Below are 18,959 nucleotides of genomic sequence, written 5' to 3'. Positions count from 1 at the left end.
GGAATTAGAGACTCAAATATTTCAGGTACCCAAAAATTAAGGCTAGAAAAAAGTGCGGCGGATTTGCCGGATATTAGCGGTGATTACTAGATAAGGTGCGAGGATGCTACAGTTAAAAGGGCGGGCCTCTGAGTCACTTCGTTCTCCTTGTGTAGAAATAAGTCTGTTTTGGAAGGGCAAAATGACCATTTTTTGAAATTTTGCCGGCCTCTCCCGTCCAAACGCAGGAGGATAGAGAGTTGTCCTTTATACTGGAGATAGAGTTCGACGAGCTGTATTCAACGCACTCATCGGCTTTGTTGTCACTACACGTAGTGCGGAGTTATGGCGGCAAGAATGTCGGCGGAAGGGTGGTCTAAACCCTTCCCCTTTTTTTCTCGAAAATCAGAAAGTGTTCGCGATTGCCATTTTGATGCTATCGTGTAAGAAGCAAGTCAAGGGGGTATACAGGGCCGCGTCCCGTTCCTCGGTATGGCCATTATTTCAGGAATTAGAGACTCAAATATTTCAGGTACCCAAAAATTAAGGCTAGAAAAAAGTGCGGCGGATTTGCCGGATATTAGCGGTGATTACTAGATAAGGTGCGAGGATGCTACAGTTAAAAGGGCGGGCCTCTGAGTCGCTTCGTTCTCCTTGTGTAGAAAAAAGTCTGTTTTGGAAGGACAAAATGACCATTTTTTGAAATTTTGCCGGCCTCTCCCGTCCAAACGCAGGAGGATAGAGAGTTGTCCTTTAGACTGGAAATAGAGTTCGACGAGCTGTATTCAACGCACTCATCGGCTTTGTTGTCACTACACGTAGTGCGGAGTTATGGCGGCAAGAAGGTCGGCGGAAGGGTGGTCTAAACCCTTCCCCTTTTTTTCTCGAAAATCAGAAAGTGTTCGCGATTGCCATTTTGATGCTATCGTGTAAGAAGCAAGTGAAGGGGGAATACAGGGCCGCATCCCGTTCCTCGGTATGGCCATTATTTCAGGAATTAGAGACTCAAACATTTCAGGTACCCAAAAATTAAGGCTAGAAAAAAGTGCGGCGGATTTGCCGGATATTAGCGGTGATTACTAGATAAGGTGCGAGGATGCTACAGTTAAAAGGGCGGGCCTCTGAGTCTTTTCGTTCTCCTTGTGTAGAAAAAAGTCTGTTTTGGAAGGGCAAAATGACCATTTTTTTAAATTTTGCCGGCCTCTCCCGTCCAAACGCAGGAGGATAGAGAGTTGTCCTTTAGACTGGAGATAGAGTTCGACGAGCTGTATTCAACGCACTCATCGGCTTTGTTGTCACTACACGTAGTGCGGAGTTATGGCGGCAAGAAGGTCGGCGGAAGGGTGGTCTAAACCCTTCCCCTTTTTTTCTCGAAAATCAGAAAGTGTTCGCGATTGCCATTTTGATGCTATCGTGTAAGAGGCAAGTGAAGGGGGAATACAGGGCCGCATCCCGTTCCTCGGTATGGCCATTATTTCAGGAATTAGAGACTCAAATATTTCAGGTACCCAAAAATTAAGGCTAGAAAAAAGTGCGGCGGATTTGCCGGATATTAGCGGTGATTACTAGATAAGGTGCGAGGATGCTACAGTTAAAAGGGCGGGCCTCTGAGTCGCTTCGTTCTCCTTGTGTAGAAAAAAGTCTGTTTTGGAAGGGCAAAATGACCAATTTTTGAAATTTTGCCGTCCTCTCCCGTCCAAACGCAGGAGGATAGAGAGTTGTCCTTTATACTGGAGATAGAGTTCGACGAGCTGTATTCAACGCACTCATCGGCTTTGTTGTCACTACACGTAGTGCGGAGTTATGGCGGCAAGAAGGTCGGCGGAAGGGTGGTCTTAACCCTTCCCCTTTTTTTCTCGAAAATCAGAAAGTGTTCGCGATTGCCATTTTGATGCTATCGTGTAAGAAGCAAGTCAAGGGGGTATACTGGGCCGCATCCCGTTCCTCGGTATGGCCATTATTTCAGGAATTAGAGACTCAAATATTTCAGGTACCCAAAAATTAAGGCTAGAAAAAAGTGCGGCGGATTTGCCGGATATTAGAAGTGATTACTAGATAAGGTGCGAGGATGCTACAGTTAAAAGGGCGGGCCTCTGAGTCGCTTCGTTCTCCTTGTGTAGAAAAAAGTCTGTTTTGGAAGGGCAAAATGACCATTTTTTGAAATTTTGCCGGCCTCTCCCGTCCAAACGCAGCGGGATAGAGAGTTGTCCTTTATACTGGAGATAGAGTTCGACGAGCTGTATTCAACGCACTCATCGGCATTGTTGTCACTACACGTAGTGCGGAGTTATGGCGGAAAGAATGTCCCCTTTTTTTCTCGAAAATCAGAAAGTGTTCGCGATTGCCATTTTGATGCTATCGTGTAAGAAGCAAGTCAAGGGGGTATACAGGGCCGCATCCCGTTCCTCGGTATGGCCATTATTTCAGGAATTAGAGACTCAAATATTTCAGGTACCCAAAAATTAAGGCTAGAAAAAAGTGCGGCGGATTTGCCGGATATTAGCGGTGATTACTAGATAAGGTGCGAGGATGCTACAGTTAAAAGGGCGGGCCTCTGAGTCGCTTCGTTCTCCTTGTGTAGAAAAAAGTCTGTTTTGGAAGGGCAAAATGACCATTTTTTGAAATTTTGCCGGCCTCTCCCGTCCAAACGCAGCAGGATAGAGAGTTGTCCTTTATACTGGAGATAGAGTTCGACGAGCTGTATTCAACGCACTCATCGGCATTGTTGTCACTACACGTAGTGCGGAGTTATGGCGGCAAGAAAGTCCCCTTTTTTTCTCGAAAATCAGAAAGTGTTCGCGATTGCCATTTTGATGCTATCGTGTAAGAAGCAAGTCAAGGGGGTATACAGGGCCGCGTCCCGTTCCTCGGTATGGCCATTATTTCAGGAATTAGAGACTCAAATATTTCAGGTACCCAAAAATTAAGGCTAGAAAAAAGTGCGGCGGATTTGCCGGATATTAGCGGTGATTACTAGATAAGGTGCGAGGATGCTACAGTTAAAAGGGCGGGCCTTTGAGTCGTTTCGCTCTCTTTGTGTAGAAAAAAGTCTGTTTTGGAAGGGCAAAATGACCATTTTTTGAAAATTTGCCGGCTTCTCCCGTCCAAACGCAGGAGGATAGAGAGTTGTCCTTTATACTGGATATAGAGTTCGACGAGCTGTATTCAACGCACTCATCGGCTTTGTTGTCACTACACGTAGTGAGGAGTTATGGCGGCAAGAAAGTCGGCGGAGGGGTGGTCTAAACCCTTCCCCTTTTTTTCTCGAAAATCAGAAAATGTTCGCGATTGCCATTTTGATGCTATCGTGTAAGAAGCAAGTCAAGGGGGTATACAGGGCCGCATCCCGTTCCTCGGTATGGCCATTATTCCAGGATTTAGAGACTCAAATATTTCAGGTACCCAAAAATTAAGGCTAGAAAAAAGTTCGGCGGATTTGCCGGATATTAGCGGTGATTACTAGATAAGGTGCGAGGATGCTACAGTTAAAAGGGCGGGTCTCTGAGTCGCTTCGTTCTCCTTGTGTAGAAAAAAGTCTGTTTTGGAAGGGCAAAATGACCATTTTTTGAAATTTTGCCGGCCTCTCCCGTCCAAACGCAGGAGGATAGAGAGTTGTCCTTTATACTGGAGATAGAGTTCGACGAGCTGTATTCAACGCACTCATCGGCTTTGTTGTCACTACACGTAGTGCGGAGTTATGGCGGCAAGAAGGTCGGCGGAAGGGTGGTCTAAACCCTTCCCCTTTTTTTCTCGAAAATCAGAAAGTGTTCGCGATTGCCATTTTGATGCTATCGTGTAAGAAGCAAGTCAAGGGGGTATACAGGGCCGCATCCCGTTCCTCGGTATGGCCATTATTTCAGGAATTAGAGACTCAAATATTTCAGGTACCCAAAAATTAAGGCTAGAAAAAAGTGCGGCGGATTTGCCGGATATTAGAAGTGATTACTAGATAAGGTGCGAGGATGCTACAGTTAAAAGGGCGGGCCTCTGAGTCGCTTCGTTCTCCTTGTGTAGAAAAAAGTCTGTTTTGGAAGGGCAAAATGACCATTTTTTTAAATTTTGCCGGCCTCTCCCGTCCAAACGCAGCAGGGTAGAGAGTTGTCGTTTATACTGGAGATAGAGTTCGACGAGCTGTATTCAACGCACTCATCGGCATTGTTGTCACTACACGTAGTGCGGAGTTATGGCGGCAAGAAGGTCCCCTTTTTTTCTCGAAAATCAGAAAGTGTTCGCGATTGCCATTTTGATGCTATCGTGTAAGATGCAAGTCAAGGGGGTATACATGGCCGCATCCCGTTCCTCGGTATGGCCATTATTTCAGGAATTAGAGACTCAAATATTTCAGGTACCCAAAAATTAAGGCTAGAAAAAAGTGCGGCGGATTTGCCGGATATTAGCGGTGATTACTAGATAAGGTGCGATGATGCTACAGTTAAAAGGGCGGGCCTCTGAGTCGCTTCGTTCTCCTTGTGTAGAAAAAAGTCTGTTTTGGAAGGGCAAAATGACCATTTTTTTTAATTTTGCCGGCCTCTCCCGTCCAAACGCAGGAGGATAGAGAGTTGTCCTTTATACTGGATATAGAGTTCGACGAGCTGTATTCAACGCACTCATCGGCTTTGTTGTCACTGCACGTAGTGCGGAGTTATGGCGGCAAGAAGGTCGAAAATCAGAAAGTGTTCGCGATTGCCATTTTGATGCTATCGTGTAAGAAGCAAGTCAAGGGGGTATACAGGGCCGCGTCCCGTTCCTCGGTATGGCCATTATTTCAGGAATTAGAGACTCAAATATTTCAGGTACCCAAAAATTAAGGCTAGAAAAAAGTGCGGCGGATTTGCCGGATATTAGCGGTGATTACTAGATAAGGTGCGAGGATGCTACAGTTAAAAGGGCGGGCCTTTGAGTCGTTTCGCTCTCTTTGTGTAGAAAAAAGTCTGTTTTGGAAGGGCAAAATGACCATTTTTTGAAAATTTGCCGGCTTCTCCCGTCCAAACGCAGGAGGATAGAGAGTTGTCCTTTATACTGGATATAGAGTTCGACGAGCTGTATTCAACGCACTCATCGGCTTTGTTGTCACTACACGTAGTGAGGAGTTATGGCGGCAAGAAAGTCGGCGGAGGGGTGGTCCAAACCCTTCCCCTTTTTTTCTCGAAAATCAGAAAATGTTCGCGATTGCCATTTTGATGCTATCGTGTAAGAAGCAAGTCAAGGGGGTATACAGGGCCGCATCCCGTTCCTCGGTATGGCCATTATTTCAGGAATTAGAGACTCAAATATTTCAGGTACCCAAAAATTAAGGCTAGAAAAAAGTTCGGCGGATTTGCCGGATATTAGCGGTGATTACTAGATAAGGTGCGAGGATGCTACAGTTAAAAGGGCGGGCCTCTGAGTCGCTTCGTTCTCCTTGTGTAGAAAAAAGTCTGTTTTGGAAGGGCAAAATGACCATTTTTTGAAATTTTGCCGGCCTCTCCCGTCCAAACGCAGGAGGATAGAGAGTTGTCCTTTATACTGGAGATAGAGTTCGACGAGCTGTATTCAACGCACTCATCGGCTTTGTTGTCACTACACGTAGTGCGGAGTTATGGCGGCAAGAAGGTCGGCGGAAGGGTGGTCTAAACCCTTCCCCTTTTTTTCTCGAAAATCAGAAAGTGTTCGCGATTGCCATTTTGATGCTATCGTGTAAGAAGCAAGTCAAGGGGGTATACAGGGCCGCATCCCGTTCCTCGGTATGGCCATTATTTCAGGAATTAGAGACTCAAATATTTCAGGTACCCAAAAATTAAGGCTAGAAAAAAGTGCGGCGGATTTGCCGGATATTAGAAGTGATTACTAGATAAGGTGCAAGGATGCTACAGTTAAAAGGGCGGGCCTCTGAGTCGCTTCGTTCTCCTTGTGTAGAAAAAAGTCTGTTTTGGAAGGGCAAAATGACCATTTTTTGAAATTTTGCCGGCCTCTCCCGTCCAAACGCAGCAGGATAGAGAGTTGTCCTTTATACTGGGGATAGAGTTCGACGAGCTGTATTCAACGCACTCATCGGCATTGTTGTCACTACACGTAGTGCGGAGTTATGGCGGCAAGAAGGTCCCCTTTTTTTCTCGAAAATCAGAAAGTGTTCGCGATTGCCATTTTGATGCTATCGTGTAAGATGCAAGTCAAGGGGGTATACATGGCCGCATCCCGTTCCTCGGTATGGCCATTATTTCAGGAATTAGAGACTCAAATATTTCAGGTACCCAAAAATTAAGGCTAGAAAAAAGTGCGGCGGATTTGCCGGATATTAGCGGTGATTACTAGATAAGGTGCGAGGATGCTACAGTTAAAAGGGCGGGCCTCTGAGTCACTTCGTTCTCCTTGTGTAGAAATAAGTCTGTTTTGGAAGGGCAAAATGACCATTTTTTGAAATTTTGCCGGCCTCTCCCGTCCAAACGCAGGAGGATAGAGAGTTGTCCTTTATACTGGAGATAGAGTTCGACGAGCTGTATTCAACGCACTCATCGGCTTTGTTGTCACTACACGTAGTGCGGAGTTATGGCGGCAAGAATGTCGGCGGAAGGGTGGTCTAAACCCTTCCCCTTTTTTTCTCGAAAATCAGAAAGTGTTCGCGATTGCCATTTTGATGCTATCGTGTAAGAAGCAAGGCAAGGGGGTATACTGGGCCGCGTCCCGTTCCTCGGTATGGCCATTATTTCAGGAATTAGAGACTCAAATATTTCAGGTACCCAAAAATTAAGGCTAGAAAAAAGTGCGGCGGATTTGCCGGATATTAGCGGTGATTACTAGATAAGGTGCGAGGATGCTACAGTTAAAAGGGCGGGCCTCTGAGTCGCTTCGTTCTCCTTGTGTAGAAAAAAGTCTGTTTTGGAAGGGCAAAATGACCATTTTTTGAAATTTTGCCGGCCTCTCCCGTCCAAACGCAGGAGGATAGAGAGTTGTCCTTTATACTGGAGATAGAGTTCGACGAGCTGTATTCAACGCACTCATCGGCTTTGTTGTCACTACACGTAGTGCGGAGTTATGGCGGCAAGAAGGTCGGCGGAAGGGTGGTCTAAACCCTTCCCCTTTTTTTCTCGAAAATCAGAAAGTGTTCGCGATTGCCATTTTGATGCTATCGTGTAAGAAGCAAGTCAAGGGGGTATACAGGGCCGCATCCCGTTCCTCGGTATGGCCATTATTTCAGGAATTAGAGACTCAAATATTTCAGGTACCCAAAAATTAAGGCTAGAAAAAAGTGCGGCGGATTTGCCGGATATTAGAAGTGATTACTAGATAAGGTGCGAGGATGCTACAGTTAAAAGGGCGGGCCTCTGAGTCGCTTCGTTCTCCTTGTGTAGAAAAAAGTCTGTTTTGGAAGGGCAAAATGACCATTTTTTTAAATTTTGCCGGCCTCTCCCGTCCAAACGCAGCAGGATAGAGAGTTGTCGTTTATACTGGAGATAGAGTTCGACGAGCTGTATTCAACGCACTCATCGGCATTGTTGTCACTACACGTAGTGCGGAGTTATGGCGGCAAGAAGGTCCCCTTTTTTTCTCGAAAATCAGAAAGTGTTCGCGATTGCCATTTTGATGCTATCGTGTAAGATGCAAGTCAAGGGGGTATACATGGCCGCATCCCGTTCCTCGGTATGGCCATTATTTCAGGAATTAGAGACTCAAATATTTCAGGTACCCAAAAATTAAGGCTAGAAAAAAGTGCGGCGGATTTGCCGGATATTAGCGGTGATTACTAGATAAGGTGCGATGATGCTACAGTTAAAAGGGCGGGCCTCTGAGTCGCTTCGTTCTCCTTGTGTAGAAAAAAGTCTGTTTTGGAAGGGCAAAATGACCATTTTTTTTAATTTTGCCGGCCTTTCCCGTCCAAACGCAGGAGGATAGAGAGTTGTCCTTTATACTGGATATAGAGTTCGACGAGCTGTATTCAACGCACTCATCGGCTTTGTTGTCACTGCACGTAGTGCGGAGTTATGGCGGCAAGAAGGTCGAAAATCAGAAAGTGTTCGCGATTGCCATTTTGATGCTATCGTGTAAGAAGCAAGTCAAGGGGGAATACAGGGCCGCATCCCGTTCCTCGGTATGGCCATTATTTCAGGAATTAGAGACTCAAATATTTCAGGTACCCGAAAATTAAGGCTAGAAAAAAGTGCGGCGGATTTGCCGGATATTAGCGGTCATTACTAGATAAGGTGCGAGGATGCTACAGTTAAAAGGGCGGGCCTCTGAGTCACTTCGTTCTCCTTGTGTAGAAATAAGTCTGTTTTGGAAGGGCAAAATGACCATTTTTTGAAATTTTGCCGGCCTCTCCCGTCCAAACGCAGGAGGATAGAGAGTTGTCCTTTATACTGGAGATAGAGTTCGACGAGCTGTATTCAACGCACTCATCGGCTTTGTTGTCACTACACGTAGTGCGGAGTTATGGCGGCAAGAATGTCGGCGGAAGGGTGGTTCCCCTTTTTTTCTCGAAAATCAGAAAGTGTTCGCGATTGCCATTTTGATGCTATCGTGTAAGAAGCAAGTCAAGGGGGTATACAGGGCCGCGTCCCGTTCCTCGGTATGGCCATTATTTCAGGAATTAGAGACTCAAATATTTCAGGTACCCAAAAATTAAGGCTAGAAAAAAGTGCGGCGGATTTGCCGGATATTAGCGGTGATTACTAGATAAGGTGCGAGGATGCTACAGTTAAAAGGGCGGGCCTTTGAGTCGTTTCGCTCTCTTTGTGTAGAAAAAAGTCTGTTTTGGAAGGGCAAAATGACCATTTTTTGAAAATTTGCCGGCTTCTCCCGTCCAAACGCAGGAGGATAGAGAGTTGTCCTTTATACTGGATATAGAGTTCGACGAGCTGTATTCAACGCACTCATCGGCTTTGTTGTCACTACACGTAGTGAGGAGTTATGGCGGCAAGAAAGTCGGCGGAGGGGTGGTCCAAACCCTTCCCCTTTTTTTCTCGAAAATCAGAAAATGTTCGCGATTGCCATTTTGATGCTATCGTGTAAGAAGCAAGTCAAGGGGGTATACAGGGCCGCATCCCGTTCCTCGGTATGGCCATTATTTCAGGAATTAGAGACTCAAATATTTCAGGTACCCAAAAATTAAGGCTAGAAAAAAGTTCGGCGGATTTGCCGGATATTAGCGGTGATTACTAGATAAGGTGCGAGGATGCTACAGTTAAAAGGGCGGGCCTCTGAGTCGCTTCGTTCTCCTTGTGTAGAAAAAAGTCTGTTTTGGAAGGGCAAAATGACCATTTTTTGAAATTTTGCCGGCCTCTCCCGTCCAAACGCAGGAGGATAGAGAGTTGTCCTTTATACTGGAGATAGAGTTCGACGAGCTGTATTCAACGCACTCATCGGCTTTGTTGTCACTACACGTAGTGCGGAGTTATGGCGGCAAGAACGTCGGCGGAAGGATGGTCTAAACCCTTCCCCTTTTTTTCTCGAAAATCAGAAAGTGTTCGCGATTGCCATTTTGATGCTATCGTGTAAGAAGCAAGTCAAGGGGGTATACAGGGCCGCATCCCGTTCCTCGGTATGGCCATTATTTCAGGAATTAGAGACTCAAATATTTCAGGTACCCAAAAATTAAGGCTAGAAAAAAGTGCGGCGGATTTGCCGGATATTAGAAGTGATTACTAGATAAGGTGCAAGGATGCTACAGTTAAAAGGGCGGGCCTCTGAGTCGCTTCGTTCTCCTTGTGTAGAAAAAAGTCTGTTTTGGAAGGGCAAAATGACCATTTTTTGAAATTTTGCCGGCCTCTCCCGTCCAAACGCAGCAGGATAGAGAGTTGTCCTTTATACTGGGGATAGAGTTCGACGAGCTGTATTCAACGCACTCATCGGCATTGTTGTCACTACACGTAGTGCGGAGTTATGGCGGCAAGAAGGTCCCCTTTTTTTCTCGAAAATCAGAAAGTGTTCGCGATTGCCATTTTGATGCTATCGTGTAAGATGCAAGTCAAGGGGGTATACATGGCCGCATCCCGTTCCTCGGTATGGCCATTATTTCAGGAATTAGAGACTCAAATATTTCAGGTACCCAAAAATTAAGGCTAGAAAAAAGTGCGGCGGATTTGCCGGATATTAGCGGTGATTACTAGATAAGGTGCGAGGATGCTACAGTTAAAAGGGCGGGCCTCTGAGTCACTTCGTTCTCCTTGTGTAGAAATAAGTCTGTTTTGGAAGGGCAAAATGACCATTTTTTGAAATTTTGCCGGCCTCTCCCGTCCAAACGCAGGAGGATAGAGAGTTGTCCTTTATACTGGAGATAGAGTTCGACGAGCTGTATTCAACGCACTCATCGGCTTTGTTGTCACTACACGTAGTGCGGAGTTATGGCGGCAAGAATGTCGGCGGAAGGGTAGTCTAAACCCTTCCCCTTTTTTTCTCGAAAATCAGAAAGTGTTCGCGATTGCCATTTTGATGCTATCGTGTAAGAAGCAAGGCAAGGGGGTATACTGGGCCGCGTCCCGTTCCTCGGTATGGCCATTATTTCAGGAATTAGAGACTCAAATATTTCAGGTACCCAAAAATTAAGGCTAGAAAAAAGTGCGGCGGATTTGCCGGATATTAGCGGTGATTACTAGATAAGGTGCGAGGATGCTACAGTTAAAAGGGCGGGCCTCTGAGTCGCTTCGTTCTCCTTGTGTAGAAAAAAGTCTGTTTTGGAAGGGCAAAATGACCATTTTTTGAAATTTTGCCGGCCTCTCCCGTCCAAACGCAGGAGGATAGAGAGTTGTCCTTTAGACTGGAGATAGAGTTCGACGAGCTGTATTCATCGCACTCATCGGCTTTGTTGTCACTACACGTAGTGCGGAGTTATGGCGGCAAGAAGGTCGGCGGAAGGGTGGTCTAAACCCTTCCCCTTTTTTTCTCGAAAATCAGAAAGTGTTCGCGATTGCCATTTTGATGCTATCGTGTAAGAAGCAAGTGAAGGGGGAATACAGGGCCGCATCCCGTTCCTCGGTATGGCCATTATTTCAAGAATTAGAGACTCAAACATTTCAGGTACCCAAAAATTAAGGCTAGAAAAAAGTGCGGCGGATTTGCCGGATATTAGCGGTGATTACTAGATAAGGTGCGAGGATGCTACAGTTAAAAGGGCGGGCCTCTGAGTCGCTTCGTTCTCCTTGTGTAGAAAAAAGTCTGTTTTGGAAGGGCAAAATGACCATTTTTTGAAATTTTGCCGGCCTCTCCCGTCCAAACGCAGGAGGATAGAGAGTTGTCCTTTATACTGGAGATAGAGTTCGACGAGCTGTATTCAACGCACTCATCGGGTTTGTTGTCACTACACGTAGTGCGGAGTTATGGCGGCAAGAAGGTCGGCGGAAGGGTGGTCTTAACCCTTCCCCTTTTTTTCTCGAAAATCAGAAAGTGTTCGCGATTGCCATTTTGATGCTATCGTGTAAGAAGCAAGTCAAGGGGGAATACAGGGCCGCATCCCGTTCCTCGGTATGGCCATTATTTCAGGAATTAGAGACTCAAATATTTCAGGTACCCAAAAATTAAGGCTAGAAAAAAGTGCGGCGGATTTGCCGGATATTAGCGGTGATTACTAGATAAGGTGCGAGGATGCTACAGTTAAAAGGGCGGGCCTCTGAGTCGCTTCGTTCTCCTTGTGTAGAAAAAAGTCTGTTTTGGAAGGGCAAAATGACCATTTTTTGAAATTTTGCCGGCCTCTCCCGTCCAAACGCAGGAGGATAGAGAGTTGTCCTTTATACTGGAGATAGAGTTCGACGAGCTGTATTCAACGCACTCATCGGCTTTGTTGTCACTACACGTAGTGCGGAGTTATGGCGGCAAGAATGTCGGCGGAAGGGTGGTTCCCCTTTTTTTCTCGAAAATCAGAAAGTGTTCGCGATTGCCATTTTGATGCTATCGTGTAAGAAGCAAGTCAAGGGGTTATACAGGGCCGCGTCCCGTTCCTCGGTGTTGCCATTATTTCAGGAATTAGAGACTCAAATATTTCAGGTACCCAAAAATTAAGGCTAGAAAAAAGTGCGGCGGATTTGCCGGATATTAGCGGTGATTACTAGATAAGGTGCGAGGATGCTAGAGTTAAAAGGTCGGCGGAAGGGTGGTCTAAACCCTTCCCCTTTTTTTCTCGAAAATCAGAAAGTGTTCGCGATTGCCATTTTGATGCTATCGTGTAAGAAGCAAGTCAAATGGGTATACAGTGCCGCATCCCGTTCCTCGGTATGGCCATTATTTCAGGAATTAGAGACTCAAATATTTCAGGTACCCAAAAATTAAGGCTAGAAAAAAGTGCGGCGGATTTGCCGGATATTAGCGGTGATTACTAGATAAGGTGCGAGGATGCTACAGTTAAAAGGGCGGGCCACTGTGTCGTTTCGTTCTCCTTGTGTAGAAAAAAGTCTGTTTTGGAAGGGCAAAATGACCATTTTTTTAAATTTTGCCGGCCTCTCCCGTCCAAACGGAGGAGGATAGAGAGTTGTCCTTTATACTGGAGATAGAGTTCGACGAGCTGTATTCAACGCACTCATCGGCTTTGTTGTCACTACACGTAGTGCGGAGTTATGGCGGCAAGAAGGTCGGCGGAAGGGTGGTCTAAACCCTTCCCCTTTTTTTCTCGAAAATCAGAAAGTGTTCGCGATTGCCATTTTGATGCTATCGTGTAAGAAGCAAGTCAAGGTGGAATACAGGGCCGCATCCCGTTCCTCGGTATGGCCATTATTTCAGGAATTAGAGACTCAAATATTTCAGGTACCCAAAAATTAAGGCTAGAAAAAAGTGCGGCGGATTTGCCGGATATTAGCGGTGATTACTAGATAAGGTGCGAGGATGCTAGAGTTAAAAGGGCGGCGGAAGGGTGGTCTAAACCCTTCCCCTTTTTTTCTCGAAAATCAGAAAGTGTTCGCGATTGCCATTTTGATGCTATCGTGTAAGAAGCAAGTCAAATGGGTATACAGTGCCGCATCCCGTTCCTCGGTATGGCCATTATTTCAGGAATTAGAGACTCAAATATTTCAGGTACCCAAAAATTAAGGCTAGAAAAAAGTGCGGCGGATTTGCCGGATATTAGCGGTGATTACTAGATAAGTTGCGAGGATGCTACAGTTAAAAGGGCGGGCCACTGAGTCGTTTCGTTCTCCTTGTGTAGAAAAAAGTCTGTTTTGGAAGGGCAAAATGACCATTTTTTGAAATTTTGCCGGCCTCTCCCGTCCAAACGCAGGAGGATAGAGAGTTGTCCTTTATACTGGAGATAGAGTTCGACGAGCTGTATTCAACGCACTCATCGGCTTTGTTGTCACTACACGTAGTGCGGAGTTATGGCGGCAAGAAGGTCGGCGGAAGGGTGGTCTAAACCCTTCCCCTTTTTTTCTCGAAAATCAGAAAGTGTTCGCGATTGCCATTTTGATGCTATCGTGTAAGAAGCAAGTCAAGGGGGAATACAGGGCCGCATCCCGTTCCTCGGTATGGCCATTATTTCAGGAATTAGAGACTCAAATATTTCAGGTACCCAAAAATTAAGGCTAGAAAAAAGTGCGGCGGATTTGCCGGATATTAGCGGTGATTACTAGATAAGGTGCGAGGATGCTACAGTTAAAAGGGCGGGCCTCTGAGTCGCTTCATTCTCCTTGTGTAGAAAAAAGTCTGTTTTGGAAGGGCAAAATGACTATTTTTTGAAATTTTGCCGGCCTCTCCCGTCCAAACGCAGGAGGATAGAGAGTTGTCCTTTATACTGGAGATAGAGTTCGACGAGCTGTATTCAACGCACTCATCGGCTTTGTTGTCACTACACGTAGTGCGGAGTTATGGCGGCAAGAAGGTCGGCGGAAGGGTGGTCTAAACCCTTCCCCTTTTTTTCTCGAAAATCAGAAAGTGTTCGCGATTGCCATTTTGATGCTATCGTGTAAGAAGCAAGTCAGAGGGTATACAGGGCCGCATCCCGTTCCTCGGTATGGCCATTATTTCAGGAATTAGAGACTCAAATATTTCAGGTACCCAAAAATTAAGGCTAGAAAAAAGTGCGGCGGATTTGCCGGATATTAGCGGTGATTACTAGATAAGGTGCGAGGATGCTACAGTTAAAAGGGCGGGCCTCTGAGTCGCTTCGTTCTCCTTGTGTAGAATAAAGTCTGTTTTGGAAGGGCAAAATGACCATTTTTTGAAATTTTGCCGGCCTCTCCCGTCCAAACGCAGGAGGATAGAGAGTTGTCCTTTATACTGGAGATAGAGTTCGACGAGCTGTATTCAACGCACTCATCGGCTTTGCTGTCCCTGCACGTAGTGCGGAGTTATGGCGGCAAGAAGGTCGAAAATCAGAAAGTGTTCGCGATTGCCATTTTGATGCTATCGTGTAAGAAGTAAGTCAAGGGGGAATACAGGGCCGCATCCCGTTCCTCTGTATGGCCATTATTTCAGGAATTAGAGACTCAAATATTTCAGGTACCCAAAAATTAAGGCTAGAAAAAAGTGCGGCGGATTTGCCGGATATTAGCGGTGATTACTAGATAAGGTGCGAGGATGCTACAGTTAAAAGGGCGGGCCACTGAGTCGTTTCGTTCTCCTTGTGTAGAAAAAAGTCTGTTTTGGAAGGTCAAAATGACCATTTTTTGAAATTTTGCCGGCCTCTCCCGTCCAAACGCAGGAGGATAGAGAGTTGTCCTTTATACTGGAGATAGAGTTCGACGAGCTGTATTCAACGCACTCATCGGCTTTGTTGTCACTACAAGTAGTGCGGAGTTATGGCGGCAAGAAGGTCGGCGGAAGGGTGGTCTAAACCCTTCCCCTTTTTTTCTCGAAAATCAGAAAGTGTTCGCGATTGCCATTTTGATGCTATCGTGTAAGAAGCAAGTCAAGGGGGAATACAGGGCCGCATCCCGTTCCTCGTTATGGCCATTATTTCAGGAATTAGAGACTCAAATATTTCAGGTACCCAAAAATTAAGGCTAGAAAAAAGTGCGGCGGATTTGCCGGATATTAGCGGTGATTACTAGATAAGGTGCGAGGATGCTACAGTTAAAAGGGCGGGCCTCTGAGTCGCTTCGTTCTCCTTGTGTAGAAAAAAGTCTGTTTTGGAAGGGCAAAATGACCATTTTTTTAAATTTTGCCGGCCTCTCCCGTCCAAACGCAGGAGGATAGAGAGTTGTCCTTTATACTGGAGATAGAGTTCGACGAGCTGTATTCAACGCACTCATCGGCTTTGTTGTCACTACACGTAGTGCGGAGTTATGGCGGCAAGAAGGTCGGCGGAAGGGTGGTCTAAACCCTTCCCCTTTTTTTCTCGAAAATCAGAAAGTGTTCGCGATTGCCATTTTGATGCTATCGTGTAAGAAGCAAGTCAAGGGGGTATACAGGGCCGCATCCCGTTCCTCGGTATGGCCATTATTTCAGGAATTAGAGACTCAAATATTTCAGGTACCCAAAAATTAAGGCTAGAAAAAAGTGCGGCGGATTTGCCGGATATTAGCGGTGATTACTAGATAAGGTGCGAGGATGCTACAGTTAAAAGGGCGGGCCACTGAGTCGCTTCGTTCTCCTTGTGTAGAATAAAGTCTGTTTTGGAAGGGCAAAATGACCATTTTTTGAAATTTTGCCGGCCTCTCCCGTCCAAACGCAGGAGGATAGAGAGTTGTCCTTTATACTGGAGATAGAGTTCGACGAGCTGTATTCAACGCAGTCATCGGCTTTGCTGTCACTGCACGTAGTGCGGAGTTATGGCGGCAAGAAGGTCGAAAATCAGAAAGTGTTCGCGATTGCCATTTTGATGCTATCGTGTAAGAAGCAAGTCAAGGGGGAATACAGGGCCGCATCCCGTTCCTCGGTATGGCCATTATTTCAGGAATTAGAGACTCAAATATTTCAGGTACCCAAAAATTAAGGCTAGAAAAAAGTGCGGCGGATTTGCCGGATATTAGCGGTGATTACTAGATAAGGTGCGAGGATGCTACAGTTAAAAGGGCGGGCCTCTGAGTCACTTCGTTCTCCTTGTGTAGAAAAAAGTCTGTTTTGGAAGGGCAAAATGACCATTTTTTGAAATTTTGCCGGCCTCTCCCGTCCAAACGCAGGAGGATAGAGAGTTGTCCTTTATACTGGAGATAGAGTTCGACGAGCTGTATTCAACGCACTCATCGGCTTTGTTGTCACTACACGTAGTGCGGAGTTATGGCGGCAAGAATGTCGGCGGAAGGGTGGTCTAAACCCTTCCCCTTTTTTTCTCGAAAATCAGAAAGTGTTCGCGATTGCCATTTTGATGCTATCGTGTAAGAAGCAAGTCAAGGGGGTATACAGGGCCGCGTCCCGTTCCTCGGTATGGCCATTATTTCAGGAATTAGAGACTCAAATATTTCAGGTACCCAAAAATTAAGGCTAGAAAAAAGTGCGGCGGATTTGCCGGATATTAGCGGTGATTACTAGATAAGGTGCGAGGATGCTACAGTTAAAAGGGCGGGCCTCTGAGTCGCTTCGTTCTCCCTGTGTAGAAAAAAGTCTGTTTTGGAAGGGCAAAATGACCATTTTTTGAAATTTTGCCGGCCTCTCCCGTCCAAACGCAGGAGGATAGAGAGTTGTCCTTTATACTGGAGATAGAGTTCGACGAGCTGTATTCAACGCACTCATCGGCTTTGTTGTCACTACACGTAGTGCGGAGTTATGGCGGCAAGAAGGTCCCCTTTTTTTCTCGAAAATCAGAAAGTGTTCGCGATTGCCATTTTGATGCTATCGTGTAAGAAGCAAGTCAAGGGGGTATACAGGGCCGCATCCCGTTCCTCGGTATGGCCATTATTTCAGGAATTAGAGACTCAAATATTTCAGGTACCCAAAAATTAAGGCTAGAAAAAAGTGCGGCGGATTTGCCGGATATTAGCGGTGATTACTAGATAAGGTCCGAGGATGCTACAGTTAAAAGGGCGGGCCTCTGAGTCGCTTCGTTCTCCTTGTGTAGAAAAAAGTCTGTTTTGGAAGGGCAAAATGACCATTTTTTGAAATTTTGCCGGCCTCTCCCGTCCAAACGCAGGAGGATAGAGAGTTGTCCTTTATACTGGAGATAGAGTTCGACGAGCTGTATTCAACGCACTCATCGGCTTTGTTGTCACTGCACGTAGTGCGGAGTTATGGCGGCAAGAAGGTCGAAAATCAGAAAGTGTTCGCGATTGCCATTTTGATGCTATCGTGTAAGAAGCAAGTGAAGGGGGAATACAGGGCCGCATCCCGTTCCTCGGTATGGCCATTATTTCAAGAATTAGAGACTCAAACATTTCAGGTACCCAAAAATTAAGGCTAGAAAAAAGTGCGGCGGATTTGCCGGATATTAGCGGTGATTACTAGATAAGGTGCGAGGATGCTACAGTTAAAAGGGCGGGCCTCTGAGTCGCTTCGTTCTCCTTGTGTAGAAAAAAGTCTGTTTTGGAAGGGCAAAATGACCATTTTTTGAAATTTTGCCGGCCTCTCCCGTCCAAACGCAGGAGGATAGAGAGTTGTCCTTTATACTGGAGATAGAGTTCGACGAGCTGTATTCAACGCACTCATCGGCTTTGTTGTCACTACACGTAGTGCGGAGTTATGGCGGCAAGAATGTCGGCGGAAGGGTGGTTCCCCTTTTTTTCTCGAAAATCAGAAAGTGTTCGCGATTGCCATTTTGATGCTATCGTGTAAGAAGCAAGTCAAGGGGTTATACAGGGCCGCGTCCCGTTCCTCGGTGTTGCCATTATTTCAGGAATTAGAGACTCAAATATTTCAGGTACCCAAAAATTAAGGCTAGAAAAAAGTGCGGCGGATTTGCCGGATATTAGCGGTGATTACTAGATAAGGTGCGAGGATGCTAGAGTTAAAAGGGCGGCGGAAGGGTGGTCTAAACCCTTCCCCTTTTTTTCTCGAAAATCAGAAAGTGTTCGCGATTGCCATTTTGATGCTATCGTGTAAGAAGCAAGTCAAGGTGGAATACAGGGCCGCATCCCGTTCCTCGGTATGGCCATTATTTCAGGAATTAGAGACTCAAATATTTCAGGTACCCAAAAATTAAGGCTAGAAAAAAGTGCGGCGGATTTGCCGGATATTAGCGGTGATTACTAGATAAGGTGCGAGGATGCTAGAGTTAAAAGGGCGGCGGAAGGGTGGTCTAAACCCTTCCCCTTTTTTTCTCGAAAATCAGAAAGTGTTCGCGATTGCCATTTTGATGCTATCGTGTAAGAAGCAAGTCAAATGGGTATACAGTGCCGCATCCCGTTCCTCGGTATGGCCATTATTTCAGGAATTAGAGACTCAAATATTTCAGGTACCCAAAAATTAAGGCTAGAAAAAAGTGCGGCGGATTTGCCGGATATTAGCGGTGATTACTAGATAAGGTGCGAGGATGCTACAGTTAAAAGGGCGGGCCACTGTGTCGTTTCGTTCTCCTTGTGTAGAAAAAAGTCTGTTTTGGAAGGGCAAAATGACCATTTTTTTAAATTTTGCCGGCCTCTCCCGTCCAAACGGAGGAGGATAGAGAGTTGTCCTTTATACTGGAGATAGAGTTCGACGAGCTGTATTCAACGCACTCATCGGCTTTGTTGTCACTACACGTAGTGCGGAGTTATGGCGGCAAGAAGGTCGGCGGAAGGGTGGTCTAAACCCTTCCCCTTTTTTTCTCGAAAATCAGAAAGTGTTCGCGATTGCCATTTTGATGCTATCGTGTAAGAAGCAAGTCAAGGTGGAATACAGGGCCGCATCCCGTTCCTCGGTATGGCCATTATTTCAGGAATTAGAGACTCAAATATTTCAGGTACCCAAAAATTAAGGCTAGAAAAAAGTGCGGCGGATTTGCCGGATATTAGCGGTGATTACTAGATAAGGTGCGAGGATGCTAGAGTTAAAAGGGCGGCGGAAGGGTGGTCTAAACCCTTCCCCTTTTTTTCTCGAAAATCAGAAAGTGTTCGCGATTGCCATTTTGATGCTATCGTGTAAGAAGCAAGTCAAATGGGTATACAGTGCCGCATCCCGTTCCTCGGTATGGCCATTATTTCAGGAATTAGAGACTCAAATATTTCAGGTACCCAAAA

The 18,959-nt window shown here is 45.8% G+C and overlaps 1 long non-coding RNA gene across 1 annotated transcript in view; it reads left to right on the top strand.

The window, feature by feature from the left end:
* LOC138697557 (uncharacterized) overlaps nt 1-18,959 on the top strand; it is a 216,040-nt gene that overhangs the window by 60,517 nt on the left and 136,564 nt on the right. The gene's annotated exons all lie outside the window — the stretch shown is intronic.

The sequence above is a fragment of the Periplaneta americana genome, chromosome 4, assembly GCF_040183065.1.
Source record: "Periplaneta americana isolate PAMFEO1 chromosome 4, P.americana_PAMFEO1_priV1, whole genome shotgun sequence".
Classification (NCBI taxonomy): Eukaryota; Metazoa; Arthropoda; class Insecta; order Blattodea; family Blattidae; genus Periplaneta; species Periplaneta americana.
This window is presented reverse-complemented; position numbering and strand designations above follow the sequence as displayed.